The sequence below is a fragment of the Mauremys reevesii genome, linkage group 18 (genome assembly GCF_016161935.1).
Source record: "Mauremys reevesii isolate NIE-2019 linkage group 18, ASM1616193v1, whole genome shotgun sequence".
Classification (NCBI taxonomy): domain Eukaryota; kingdom Metazoa; phylum Chordata; order Testudines; family Geoemydidae; genus Mauremys; species Mauremys reevesii.
The window spans coordinates 1,718,965-1,734,246 of NC_052640.1; the positions used below are offsets into that span (position 1 = coordinate 1,718,965).

The following is a 15,282-nucleotide window of genomic DNA, read 5'->3' on the forward strand; positions in this document are numbered from 1 at the left end:
CTGCACTGGGGTGCAGGCTCTCAATCCTTTTTGTTCCCCTGAGCTCCAGGATACTCAGGTCTAGCACCCGCAGCAGCATGAGGCAACTGAAAGGCTGTGGGGAGCAAACAGGGCCACAGCCCCCCCTTCCTTCGCCCTGGCCAGTGAAGCCACACCCCATCAAGGTGTGCAGGCGGGAGGCAGAGCAGCCTCTGGGGCAGTGTGTGGTGCACCACTCCTGTTGTGTGGCCTGTGCAAAGTGAACAGCCAGTGTGTGCACACTTCGCCATCTAGTGGCAGGTAAGAACGATAGTCGGTTGCACTGTTCATAAGTGTGCAAGCTCAATACAGCTGTTATCCTGCACTGCAAATGGCTGTCTGCATGCAGCTCTTGCAAGCTCCCTCTGCACCCTGGGGCTCAAAGGCACGAGTGGGTTCCATGCAGAACGACGTCTTCCCTGGCACCGGCCAGGGTGAGGGAGCTTCTCTCTGGGGTTTAGAACTGCAGGCGGGTGCGCCATTCAGACAGAAGAGCTGGCCCAAGCCCCCACCTCTGCCATGCCCGGACTGGCTCAGTGAACACTGGCAACCTGGAGAGCAAACGTATCTGCTAAGCAAGCTCCAGGCCACAGAGCCCGTTTGCTGTCTCCTGTCTGCCCAGCCATGTGTGCGCTGTGTGTGGGGAAGTCCGGGGCCCTGGCGTGCTCAGCACTGATCAGTGCAGGGCCCAGCCGAGCTGGAAATTCAGTTCAGAAAAGGTTCAGACACTCGGTCGAGCCTCTTTGGCTTGAAATGAGGCTGGACATTTTGCTCCAGACCACACATTTTAGAATCACTCCAGCTCTGCGTGTGGCCTCAGGGCTGCCAGTGCAGATGGAACAAATGGTTTTATTTATTTTTGATGCATTTGGTGCTTGATGTTGAATAAATAATTGAATCGGTAGGGACAGAGCGGCGCAGGCTTTCCGTGTGCACACCTTCCCGACACGCTGCACATTAAACGTCGAAGGAGATCGCGAAGGCAAGTTACACACACAGCCTGATGCGCTAAGAATTGGCGAGTGCCACCTTGGTCACTCTTATCGCTCCTTTCTAAATGTTTGAAACATCCCAGATACTGTCAGCTGGTCAGCTCGATGGATCCTCCTAAATCAATGCTTTGCTTTTACTTCTCACTGAACACAATCCTATCTTCTTGGTATTGGACAGCAGCCAAATGCAATCAGCTCTGTGAAAGATTAACTAAGTATGTTCAGCAAAGGAATTTAATTAGCCGCTTTCTCTTCCACATCAAGCTTTAAAAAAAAAAAAAAATCCTGTGCTCCAAGCCTATCTCCTAGGCCCATTGTTACATTCTTGCTATTCTGTATGAGTTTTTCATATATCTCTGGCTACCAAAGCAATGCCCTGATGAGACGAGCTTCTTTCTGTCTGTGTTAAGTGATCTTTGTAAATATTTCAGCGGGACGAGCCAGGAGTCCCACCTCTTCCTGGCTAAAAGGTGTCAAGTTGCTGGAGACTTTGAGCTTGAGTGATTGTTTGTTTGATTGGGATTTTTTGTTTTGAATCATAAGTCCTATGAGAGATGAATCACAGCTACAAAAGTTTGGCTGCGAGTTCATGGATTTTTGCTGAAACATATTAACATGTATGAACATGTCGACTGGTGCATGTCCCTCACCAAAAGAGAGTGTCTAATGAGTCCCATATAGCTGTGTTTAGAAGTTTCCTTTGATTAGCAGCCATAACTTTATCCCAGGCACCTTTACCATGCAAGAGGCAGGGGAAAGTAATTACATTTATAGTCTGAAGCTGCAGTTGGAACTGATTAAATGTAATGGAAGCTGCAGCTCCTAGGAAAGTTGCATTAGGTAGACGGTGCCGTATAGGAAATGAATGCCATCGCTGGGCTATCTTTGTGTTTCTGAGAAGCTGAGCATTACCCTGGCCCTATGGACACTGAGACACGCTGAGAGCAATGGCAGGATTTTCTGTCGTCTAGAGACGATTGGGTTTGGGCTTTGCAGAGGCTGACCTACAGTTTGCATTTTACAGCTAGGCAGTGCCTAGAACTGAATAAACAGTGTCTGTTTCCACTTCTTTCTGAGGTACGTCGTCATAGAATCATAGACTATCAGGGTTGGAAGAGACCTCAGGAGGTATCTAGTCCAACCCCCTGCTCAAAGCAGGACCAACCCCAACTAAATCATCCCAGCCAGGGCTTTGTCAAGCCTGACCTTAAAAACCTCCCTAAAAAGGAGATTCCACCACCTCCCTAGGTAACCCATTCCAGTGCTTCACCATCACCAAATCCCTCTTTTCTCTGTTATCAGCAAGTGCTGAGAAAATTATTTGTATTAATAATATTAATTGTTTGTATCACCCTATTGCCTAGGAGCCTCAGTCTTGGACCAAAACCCCATTGCGCGAGGTGCTGTACAGACACTGACCGAAAAGACTGTGCCTGCCCACTTCCAGTCAAAGCACAAGACAAGAGACAACAGATGGATCTTGACAGACAGGGGTATACAAGGAAACAATGAGACAATATTGGTCAACATGATTCAGGAGTTCCTGCCATGGGAGTTCTCCCACCATGAGTCCATATTGCAGAGCCCTGTATGCCGGCCTGTCCTCCACCACTGCCGACTGCAGCACAGCGCTTTCTTCTCCTGAGGCAATTGGTCTGATTAGGAATCTTGTAGCTTGTTTTGCACACACAATGGTGCCTTCCCGGACAGAGATACTGGTTGAGTTTTGCAGTGGATCAGGAGGAGCAGTTTCCCATTCCCCAGGCTGTGGCTTGCTAGCACACCGAGCTGGCTGCTGTCACATGCACGAGTCAGGAATCAATTTGTTGTGAACTTTATTAAATGTTACATAACTGCGAAGAACCAAGAGACGGAACCTCTAAAAATGATTTCCTTTTTAATAATCTCCTAGACTTGTAGGCCTGGAAGGGCCCGTGAGAGGTCATCAAATCCAGCCCCCTGTGCTGAGGAAGACCAAGAGAATCTAGACATCTTTTTCGTACATCACTGTTGCTCAAGGATCCCCTCACTCTTATTCAGAACATAAATTACAGGGAAATGGGGGAGGGGTTCTCTTAGAAATAGACATTATAAACAGCAGGTTGACTACCAGTTACACCTCTTGCATCATCAACCAGCGTATGTCATAATGGTGAGGGTATTTCCTGGGTGTCCACTCCAGGGCTAGCAAAGAGTTTGTGTAGCTTGAATTTTGATCACAACTTAATGATATGCCTAGGCAGGCTCCAGTACAGAAGGTCCAACCCCCCACGCTCATACCAGGGCAAGGAGCGACCATCCACTCACACTAGAATTCATTTCAATGTGGGCAGAGGGAAGCCCCTTTTTCTCAACCACTTTTGTGAAAACATTGATCGAAAGCTGACGAGCTCTAGGAAAAGTTTTTGCTTTTCATTCCTGCATATGTTGGACTCCCGCCAGGCCTGGGGAACCCTGCCCATGGCATTCCATCAATAACCACCCAGTAAGTTTCTGTAAGTTCCAGTATTCTGGTTTGAAGCTTTTGTATTCATTTTAATTTTGAAGATTTAGAGTCCTAGCCTGGCATTTACATTACGTGGTCCTGCCTTGAGTGCAGGGGACTGGACTAGATGACGACATCTCAAGGTCCCTTCCAGTCCTAAACATCTCTGAGTTCTATGTTTAGTTAGTTCATGACTGCAGCATTATTATTACTTATTATTTGTGTTGTGGTAGCCCCGGGAATCTCCATTCAGGAGTTGCAGATCTTACCATTTAAATAACTGTCTTAGAACAGCTTCTCAAGATCATCAGCCCTGACTCGTGATTTTGAGAGCCTCAGTTTATCGGTGCCTTAAAAGAGAGCTGATTCTCAGAGGGCAGGAGCTCAGCACTTTCTGAAGTGGGCAGCCCCCTTTAAAGTGTCTCAGGCTGGTCACCCCGAGTCACTCAGCACTTTTGAAAAGCTTGAGCATCACCCTGGCTTTATAGTCTCTGAATAATGCAGGCAAAGCTAATGGAAGCAAAGGGTTAAGGACAAGGGATCATAGCACAGAAAATATAGTGAATGCAGCTTTGCTCGTGCATGCCGCATTGTGATCTATTTAAACCTCCATTTAGCATAAATAGTGTAGGTCAAACACCAGACAGATTCACCAATTATATTTTCCCCTATTAGATGAAAGATGTTTCTAATTTGGCTATAGTTTTGTTTTATTAGACCTGTGGCAGCAAGTGTGACCCTGCTTCAAAATAACCTTTTCAGATCACTTAGCCTTAGTCTTTAGCAAACAGAGGTTGATAAAGCAAAAATGTGCTGGTCTATTTTTTAAGTGAGGGTTATGTGAACCCAATTCCTTCCGTGAGTCAAAAAGGGGCCTCAATGAAACTTCTGAGCCCTTAGAAAAGCATTGTGGTACTTGCATTGTGTCTGTGCAGCAGAGCGAATATTAAAGAGCCAACCTACATATTCCAGAACTAAAACACTCTTTGGTTTTTCATAGCTGGAGGATTTGGACTGAGGGATATTTGTCTCTTGAGGATTTAATATTAGCATTTCTTGGGTTTAAATGACTTAGAAGGGTCCTGACAGCTTTTGGGGGTTGATTCAGTGGGTTGTGTGTAAGGTGATTTCACCAACACCATTTACTACTCTTCCTATTTTCACTACAGTTAAAACAAGTAAACCAACCGACAGCCAAGCACCCTGGAACCAATGGGGAAAGCATCCAACAGAGTCACAATTTCTTTTATTATCTGCTCTTGCTTTTCCTACGTGGTGACAACCAGATAGATTAGTTATTTTTACTTTGTGCAATTCCATTTTCCTTTGGCTTATCTGATCCGCTTATTTTACCAAGGGCTTTATTTTCTTTAGACTCTAAGGCTCTGAAGCTCAAAGTCCTTTTTTTCTAAGCTTCTAAGAGACTGAAGGCCCTATTCAGGCTCTGTGTCAGATCTACATCAGCTCTGATGGCTGCACATGATCACTGGCATTATCAAACATGCTTACAAATCCATGGAGAAGTTTAACAACCAAGTCGCATCCCTCTACACAAGTTTTACACAGGACACCAGTGAGTCGGCAGCGTGTTCTTTAACTCCAGCTCATCACCACTGCGAGCTCTTCACTTTCCCCAAGATTGTAAACATTGTGGGCAGGGGCGGCTCTAGGAATTGCGCCGCCCCAAGCAGGGCGGCACGCCGTGGGGGGTGCTCTGGCGGTCGCTGGTCCCGCGGCTCCGGTGGACCTCCCGCAGACATGCCTGCGGATGCTCCACCGGAGCCGCAGGACCAGCGGACTCTCCACCGGCACGCCCTGCGGGAGGTCCACCGGAGCTGCGGGACCAGCGGACCGTCCACAGGCATGTCTGCGGGAGGTCCACCGGAGCCGCCTGCCGCCCTCCCGCGGCACGCCGCCCCAAGCGCACGCTTGGCGCCCTGGGGTCTGGAGCCAGTCCTGAATGTGGAGGAAAAAACTGATAATATGTCCACTTAAATCCCAGTTCTACTAATGGTGGAAGGCTGAGAGGGGATTGGAAATGGGTTTCTACCTCTGGGATCATAATCAAACACCGAACGAATTCTCTCACTTTAGCGGATTTCTCTTTAAGTGGCAATTTCTTAATTGTTCTTTTGGCTTAAAAAAAAAGACACGCTATTTTCTGGTAAATTCTGTCTTTCCCTTTGTAAATACCTGTGGTTTTTGCTTAATATGAAAGACAAAACAGCATTTTTAACAAATCCATGTTATGCAATTACCAGAGGGGGCATTTGTCTTCTGCTAATGCATCAGTGTACGGCTAATTCACTGTAGGCTCAACCAAATGATAGCTACATGTCTTTGCTGATAATACCAGTTATATAAGTATTTGTGACTTTGGTGTGGGGTGAGTCTTTGCAGAAACTTTAGTACCATTTGCAAGACTCTGGTGCATGGGGGAGAAGGTAGGGGTGGACATGATGGAAGCCTGCCTATGTAGACTTATCCATCACCATGGTATCTTAGTCTCCGATAAATTTGAGTTCCACCTCCTTCCTTGAGCATTCTTCAATGGATGCCGTGGATAAAGTTCCCATTGCAGTCAAGAAAGGGAAAGATCTTTTTCCGCAGCCCCATTCTCGTCTAGTAACCAGGTGCTGAGAGCTCTGGTCCTGATCCAGCAAACACTTGCACACATATTTGACTTTAAGCACATGACCAGTCCCATTTATTTCAGCAAACACATGCTTAGGAGCTTTGCTAGGTCAGAGCCAAGGTGCTGACTACTTTTCTGGACTGAGCCCCCGATGCCCACCGCTGTGGTTAGCACCTGTTGTTAGCATCTGCAAAAGATGAACTACAGAGTGTCAGGTAACAGAACATGACTATACCCTACTCAAAACTTAAACAAACTCCAGAGGCTGCTCTGGAGTAATGGACACTCTTTACAGGGATCATCTTACACCCAGACCTCCATCAGCTTTTGCACTCCATTAAACATTTTTCTTCGCTGCTTCTGCTTACATGACTTGCAGTTCACAATTAGCTATTTATCTTCTGAAAAATGAGAACGTTGAATCAGAACAACATGCAGTGCGCATGCATTCTTCTAACTGATTCTACACTTGCACGTCTTTGTTTAGATTGTCTGTGATTCAGTTTCTTTGTGGGCTAATATGTAACAATACTATATGCTGTGTCAGCTACTATGAAATAGCTGGGGCATTCTTATAATTGTTTTAACTGTAAAACTGAAACAGAAATGACTTCACACTACTGCTAGTCAGAAATCAGAATTTCCATTCTGTGGAAAATTGACATTTCAAAATTTGTTTTCATTCTAAATCAGAACCAAAAGTTGAAATTTTGAAATTTCCCAGGAAATGAGGATTCCAAAAGATTTCTCTTTGGAACCATCAAAGCATTTCATTTTGATAATGTCAAAATGTTTCATTACATTTGTTTGACTTTTTCCCCTTGAAAATTTTGTTGAATGCCGCATGTTTCTGCAAAATGTTTTGATGTTGATTAAATTGCATTTTCTGATGGGGAACGGTTTTGTTGAAAATGCTTTGAGCAGTTCTACATCAAATGTGAAACAGGTGTTTTTAAAAGGTGGAACAAATTCACCCTGGTGTAAATCCATAGGTTGTCTGCCACTTGTCACCTACATTAAGCATAAACAATCCAGGTATCCACAGAGAAGCACAAACTTGACAGCCCATCACTGTGTACAGCAAAGAACTGCCAACAATTGTTGAAGTACCTATCCCACACCTGGTCCCCAAGACAAGCCAGCTGCACCCCAGTGCACTGCCAGTTCATCCAGAACGTGAAGCTATTTTTGTTAAAACAGAACAATCACATTTTTTAAGGCCTTGAGGGGAAAGCCTCTGTCCCTCTGTTCACACTCCCTTTGTGCTATCGCTGTGTTTTATGGGCCATATTGGTCCTCTGTGTGAGAGAGACATGCCCCCAAAAGAGACATGAATCTCTGGGAGGTTCCCCATATGGCTCTTGAAACGTTTCACCAGGGATTGGCCTTTCACACCTTCCTCTGAAGAGATAATCCACATGGGCTCTGAGGGAGAAGAACCCTTCCGCATGGCCACGCCCTCCTTGCACCCCGGCAACCCTGCTTTGCAGGAGCCCTGCGGCCAGTGGACCCTCCGCTGGCCCCGGCATCCCTTTCAGGATGGGGAAGCACTTAGCTGAGCATTGAGATGGTCAGCATTAAATGAGAGGAGAATGGAGCAGTGGAGAAGGCTCCCTCCCCATCCCCCGCACCTCTTGTGCCTGGAGTTCATTGGTGCCTATTATAGAGCTCAGGCATGGCTTTGCCACAAGCCCTGTGCGCAAGGCAGTGTGTAGTTGTGACTCAGTCTGAGCCCATCGCCCAGCTCCCTGAGGGGAAGGGAGAGGGAGACGTGCTCTGTGCCAGCTCGTCACCTGGTGCAGCTGTGCTGGTGACACATGGGAGGAGAGATGTGGGACCAAAGTCCCACTCGTTCTCCATGACACACCCGTCCATATACATGTGGGGACACATCTAGTGGTCTCATGGCCTCTGCTTTCTGACCATGCATCTACGCCCAAAGTGGATAGCCACACAGGAGAGTCCCATCATCCCTTGTGTGGTCATGCAGGACAGGACAGAATCTGTCCTTAATATTTTATCTACAGTTCATTCTCACTCGCTCTCTCTTTTCAAGGAATCTATGTCGACTTCCAGGGATGGCAGTACAAAAAGCCTTTCTCCTACTCTCAGCTCTAAAAAGAGCCATTTACTTTATTAATTAAGCTAGAGAACTCCCCTGAGCAATCCAAGCGAGCAGAGTAAGAAGTTTATTCTGAACTTGTTTTCTGTTAACTGCTCGCCAACCCTCCCCGCGGAGCTGAGGGGATGACAGGGCCATATAGTTTTTCATGTAAGCCTTCGAGTTTCCATTCTCCCTGGAAGCTGCTGCCAATGCAGGAGACCTCCCAGTCCCTGTGCCAAGCTGCTGGCACCATAGAGAGAAGGAGGAACTTGAGCTGAAGGCAAAACAAACACAAAGCCAAGGAGCGAAATTTCCACCATCTCAGACAAGTGGAGTGGTCTGGGCTTGGACAAGCCCCAGTGAAGCTAGATTCCTTAGCATTGCTATGGATGCGTAAATCCATCGCTCCCCGTGTCATCTTCACCCAGTACCTGCAGTGCTGTTTGTTCCAGGAGGAGCAGCTGGACATTTCTTGGGAAAGTCTCTTACTCAAACAGCGGGATCCATCGTTCTTCGTTGTTGGTCTTTTTTTCTTCATCTCTCTCTTTTTGGCTGTTTTCCTCCCAGCTTCTTTGATGAATTAGTGATGTTGTCAGTTGTGTTAAAGAAGGGCTCGAGGTCATGGATCTGTGACATAGGGACAGAAGTCGGTGAAGAGATGTATTTATTTTTATACAGAAACCTGTTTTCACCTAACATAGGAAAATGTTTGCCTTTCTGAGAGGTTTAGACCCAGATACAGGACTTTACAGACGTGCTTAAAATTCAGGGTGTGCTTCAATTCGGTGCTGAACAGGGATGCTTCCCTCAATCAGGACATGTAGAACAATAGCATATGGCTGTGGGAAGAAAAATAGACACACGCCACCACAATGCTTTCGAACTTAATGCCCTACAAATTCAAAGGAGGATTAGGTTCTTTCTATTGAGTCGCTCCCAAATGAGGAGACATTTTCTACTTTTAGACAAATAAAAGGCAAATGAAAAAACTGTCTGCACACTGAATGCTTAAGTTACAGTGGCCACAAGTTCTAAGAAGTGTGAAACCTATATTGTTCTTTTAATATCTACCAAATGCTCCTGGTTTGGCTGAAGTGGTAGGAGACCAAGAAAATGACGCTAAAATTAACCAAAATATAAATTAAAAGGGATGTTCTCATGAACCAGCTTACAAGAGGTTTGTGCCTGCTGGCTGCTTCAGTTGCTTATTTCAGAGATTTATAAACTGAAAATGCATGTTCTCTAATTACCTGCCGTAAGGAAAGTTTGCTCATGAAATAAATATTTCATGTATGTGTAGCATGTTTGCGTTTTTAGTACAGCGTCCCTAAACATGCCGGTGTATCTCGCCAGATGTGGCTGGAGTATATGAAAAGACCATCAGACTCCTTGTATTTATTTATTTATTTTGGATGCATTACAGAGTAAGGATTTGTACAGCTCAAGAATAAGCGATTTGAGTAATGCTTTATGTGCTTTTGTACTTTGCTGATATGTTGTTGAAAAATCCCCTTAGCAATAGAGACAGAAATAGCCAGGCAGCAGCAAGATTCTGATGGGAAAATTGAAAGTCAGTAAGTAGATTTTCAAGGGGCAACCCAGCCAGCTGTGGACAAATGGCACCGAATGATTTTTTTGCTTTTGTATTTCAGATGACCATTCTCCTCACCCAGCAGTACAGCCACATGGATTGGTTTGTTAATATTATTAGGACAAATGAAATGCTGTTATATATAAATGTCAGAGTATATATAATCTTCCAGAAGTGATAAGATGGGGCTGATTCTTAATATCTCGAGTCCTCCAAATAATTTTCTAAATTAATAATCACGTTAGGTATAAGCAGTAAAGAGTCCTGTGGCACCTTATAGACTAACAGATGTATTGGAGCATAAGCTTTCATGGGTGAATACCCACTTCATCAGATGCAACGTTAGGTATATTGCATTTAAGTGTCAATGCCTTGTGAATCTTGGTATTTTACAAAATTTAGAAAAAAATATTTTGAATTTTAGCAATTTTTGTAGTAAATATTTTGTGTAAAATTTGTCCTTTAAGAAATTTAAATAAAATCATAATAAATAATGATACTTGGCATTTACCTTTCACCCATAGATTTCAAAGTGTTTCAGAGAGGGTAGTGTCATTACCATGTTTTATGTGAGGAAACTGAGGCAAAGGGACTTGCGAGCATCATGGAATGACTGAGAGACAGAGGTGGAAACAGAACTCAAGTCTACTGATTCCCAGCCCAGCGCTTTAGTCACAGCACCAACCTGCCTCATAACTTAGTAAAGCTCCCCAGTTAAAAAGAATCAAAGAAGGGAAAAGAGAGGAACTCTCCCCCATCAGCAAAGGCCAAGAAAAACATTGGAAGAATTTAAAAAAATTGAATTGCTAAGTAAAGCAAAATGCTGCCGACTGTACCACATCTACAGAGAGGCTGAGACCTGGGACGGAATGACTCACCCTCCATCCCCAAAGATCTTTTTCCTATATTCAGGGTCACACAGATGTTCTGGGGGCGCTGGACAAATTTTGTAGCTACTGCCCCCTGTATTCCCCCAAAAATTACCACTGAGGGGCGGCCTCCCAGGCGGGGTGATGGGTTGGCTCCTGTCCTGCAGGGCTGAGCCATGTCCCATGCTGAGCGTGGGTGAACTGACGTGCGGGGTTACAGTGTTGCTGAGATGGAGGGGCTGGTGGCCAAACCTGAGTGGTGCTGTGACCCTCTGCACCAGGTGGCAACACCATTTGGTTTGGGGCCCTTTCAAATGGAGGGGCCAGCACGAACTACCCCTTTTGCCCCTGCCTCCTCCCAGCCGGCCCGGCCTACATTAGACATTGGCAAACCCCAAAGTCCCTTGTTTAATGCATATTCTGTGAAGGAAGGAGAAAAATAAGCTAACAGAAAGTTGGCTTTGAGCTGTGTGAGGCCTTATGGATCACAGGGGAGCTCTCTCAAAATGTGTGTGGGCAACTGGCAGTCAGTGTAATTGCAGCAGTGATAAACTCCAGAGTTTAGCAGCGGTGCAAGAAGATAATCCAGCTGCAATGTGCCGAATGTTCTGCAGATCTTGTTGGGTTTTAGCAATGAAACCAGAGCACAGAGGAAGGCAGCAATCTAATCTGTAGACTAGAGCAGGTCTGTGTTTCCAGAGCTGAAGTAGTTAATGGGAAGCTGAATCTAGCAATATTTCTTTAGCCGATAAGAAGCATGCCGAACTGCAGACTTTATTATTCATATAGTATGTCTGAGACATTTATTGGCAGATTAACTAGTACATTTGCAAAGGGCAAGTCAGGTTTGTTTGAGGGAAATTAAAGTACAGTCTGTTGTTCTCCCAGTTCTCTGCATTTCCCTGAAGCGTCAGGTAACACTGGTAAAAGCTAACATGGGAATACACTTAAGCCTCTAGCTATGGCAAATATATCCCAAGTCACTCAGAAACATGGGCTGACCCTGCTCCGGCTGCCACGTCCCAGGTGCTGCACAGAATTCCGAATGGCCCCGAAACCAAGAGAACAGATTTGTGTGCTGGGGAAGCTCCCTCAGACATTCCCACCGGAGGTGATCATCAGTGCGCTTTATGCTAGTGCACGGCTGTAATCCGAACCTAGTTCTTTCCATACACAGCTAAACCCAGCCAGACTGTGCTTTCTACAGAGGGCTGCTCTATAACTGGACTGGCCCAGGAGTGTCCCAAATACCCCAGGTGCCAGTGGTGAAATCCATACATCATTAACGAATTCAGCAGGTGAAGAGAAACTCCCTCTGATGACTCAACAGCTGTTGTTCTCATTCAATAACTAAACCAGGTTTTTAACTGAACATTTAAAACAAATGATTTAGTTGGGGTTGGTCCTGCTTTGAGCAGGGGGTTGGACTAGATACCTCCTGAGGTCCCTTCCAACCCTGATATTCTATGATTCTATGAGACAGCAGCGAGGCCAGTGATTCTTCTACCTCCGGTGCTGTCTGCTGTTAAAATCGATCCAAATCTCAAATGGACTATAATTTTGTTAACCAAACAAGACCGGGTTTCTCCTTTGCAGAGCTAGGTTGTAGCTTGAGAACGGAAAGGCAGCTCTGAAGCTTCCTTCCACTCGATTAGAATAGAAAATATCACTGCCTTTGTTTCAGTTTTATAGCTGGCTCTAGCTAACAATACATGCAATCATCTGCTTGTGGATGAACTGTGAATTGAGGGCTCGCTAGTGCGTGCATCCAGCAGAGTACTGGGTATGGCATGAGGAGCAATGCAGCTTGCCCTGCCATGTGCCTTCATGCAGGGGTTCTGAGTTAGCAGTTAGACCCTGGACATTCACACCCCACTCTAGCTGGGACTGTGAGCACCATGTACACAGAGAGACCCTCTCACCGCCCTGCTGGCTTGAGCCCCAAAGCAACAGTGATGGGCTCATGGAGGAATCTATATCTTGCCCAGAAGGGTGTGTTGGTCCAATATGTGGCCTTGAAAGGGGTAGGAAAAAAGGGGAAAGATGGTACAGAAAGTGGCTTTTCTGTATCAAACTTCTGTGGTTCTTGGAGAGAAAAAAGCACTTTGTTCTGAGACAAGTTCTTCTCTGAAAAGATTTCTGCATGAGGCATAACTGGACAAGTTTACCTTAAGGTGGAAAAGTTCTTTCACTGAGAATTATTTTGTTTCTCTCCCAGTAATTGGGAGACATTTATGATGTCGAAAGCCTCCGAATGATGCAAACTTATGAAATTTCAGGAAAATTCACACTGAAAAAAGTTGACGAAATTGACACTCATTTTTTAGCTTACCTTAACTTCGAAGAGTCTGTCTACGCAGCAAGGACTAACCCATGCCTGGCCCATGCCAGCAACTCTGGCTTGTGGGGCTTGGGCTGCAGGGCTGTTTCACTGTGGTGCAGACAGCTGAGTTCTGGCTGGAGGAAGCTGCAAGTGGGAGAGGCCCAGAGCTCAGGCTCCAATCTGAGCCTGGAAGTCTCCACAGCAATGAAACAGTCCTGCAGCCTGAGCCCCGCGAGCCCTCGTCGCCTGGCATGGGCCAGCCATGGGTTTGTCTTTGCTGTGTGGACAGACCCACAGTGAAATCCTGACCTCTCCTGGGCAGAGTGCAGTGTAACCATTAGACCACAGTGCACCAGGATCAGCAAGACCGGGTGAGTCCCCATTTTACTGGGAAAAGGCATAATTTGATTGTGTTCAGGCTCTGATCAGAGCGTAGAGATGCCCATAAACAAGATCCTCTCTACAGCTCAGCTGACTGCTTACAAAGGCTGTCCGGAACAAGAGGCGTCTCTCCAGATTTATTATCTTAGCAAGCTCCTTAAAAAAACAACCAAGACCCTGCATCGGGCTTGGAAAAACCAACTCATAAGCCACCAGACATGACGATTCCAGTAGCAGCAGCAGCAGCAGGAACTTACATTCTTCTAAACAGCAAACAGCTAGGGACATGAGAAACTGAAACAGCAGCCCCCCTCTTCTCTGTTCTCCATGCAGCTCCCCGAGCAACAGAGTATGGAATCAGAAGAGAGCGGGCGGCTTAGGAGACAATGCGCCAGGCGGGATCCAGTCCAGCTCTCTGTTCCACAAACCTCTCAGTGAGCCAAACAGCTCGGCCTTGGAAGGCTGCAAGTACACAGAGGCTCCAGGCAGGGACAGGAGGACATGCTGAGAGTCACCTTCCCCACCAGCCAACTCCAAGTTAAGCCCATTTTATTGTCTCTGAGGAAACCCGAAGGAGCTTTGGAATAAAATGGAGTTCTTCCTTACTCTGAATAACTTAGCAAATGCCGCACAATGCTCAGGTCAGTAGCCAGCTGGGGCTGACGGTGTGAAAAAAAGCAGTTCCTTGTCCTTGATATGGGGAGGGGAGTGGGCGTGTGAGTTTGTGTAACTCCACCAGGCCCCTTCTTCATCCCCGAGTGACCCAGTCTCCCCACCCCACCTCTGGAGAGGATGTTGGTCCTTTTCTCCTGAGCAAAGCAGCAAACAGCTCTCACTCCTGCTCTGGGGGCTAGCAGGAGGGTGCTTGCCCCTCAGCGGGAGGGCAATGGCGCAGCACTAGGCACTGATGTGGCTCCCCCAGGTCATCAGTTTTCTCATGGCTCCTTCTCCTAATGCTGATGCCACGAGAGAAGTTCTCCCCAGTGATGGTTGCCCAGCTCCTGTTGCTGTGCTGACGTATGAGATGGCTCTGACCAGGGCCAGGCCTAGCCTTTCAGTTTCTTCCCCAAAACAGCTGGGCTTGCTTGGTTTCCAGGAGGCCTATCTTGGGTAACACAGAGTGAGCGTTCCTAGGGTCTGGAAGGGGTGAGTTACGAGAGGAGGGCTGCATGGACATTCCAGCCAGCAGGCACCACTGAAATTGCAGGGCCAGAGGGAGTTCTATCTTTGTATTATGGGCATTGCTAAGTTGAATGGTGTGATTCTTCCAAAGCAAGACTTTCCTGTCCTCAGCCAGTGCTATTCTCTGATGTCTGCCCCAAAGGCATAGTGTTTCAGAAGGGCTCTGTTGAGAAGGGCAGACCCTGCTCATATTGCTGTGGTCTGGTTGCTTATTTGCAGAAAAGGCAATGCAGAACAACGCAGCATAGTGCGTGTGAATTCTCCTTATCACAAGCTTTGGGTGACTTTAAGGCTCTGGCTTCTCCCGAGACTTGGGTGGGTGACTCCAGTCACCTGTGCCCTACATGTAGTGCCATGATAAGCAACGCTGTTGACCTCAGCTGTCAAGCTGCTCATCTTTGTCCTGCTGCCAGCATTGCTTTGGGAGGAGGGTTGGGGGAGGACCATGATCATCCAGCTTGTGCAATTAAAACATTTAGCCCAGGACCCTGCAAATACTCCCTCTTGTGCTTAGCTTTACATGTGTGCGTGGTCCCACGAACGTCAGTAGGCCTGCTCGCCTGGATAAATGAACCCCACAAGGAACTGTCTGAAGAACTGAGGCCTTGGTTTGTTTTTATTCTTCCCAACTTGCTTGGAAATCTTGCTTTGAGGGAACATGCCCCAGCCCACAGTGTCTCCCTGCCCACGGCAGGCACTCTC

General features: G+C 46.5%; 1 long non-coding RNA gene across 2 annotated transcripts; it reads left to right on the plus strand.

Moving 5' to 3' along the window:
• The first annotated feature begins 3,217 nt into the window (after nucleotides 1–3,217).
• LOC120386411 lies at nucleotides 3,218–13,924 on the plus strand. Of its 2 annotated transcripts, none has more exons than XR_005589706.1 (3): nucleotides 3,218–3,505; nucleotides 9,887–9,927; nucleotides 13,732–13,924. It is a non-coding gene; the product is annotated as an uncharacterized LOC120386411 (long non-coding RNA). The 2 variants fall into 2 exon arrangements; XR_005589705.1 differs by having other exon boundaries at nucleotides 3,218–3,495.
• Nucleotides 13,925–15,282: the final 1,358 nt, after the last annotated feature.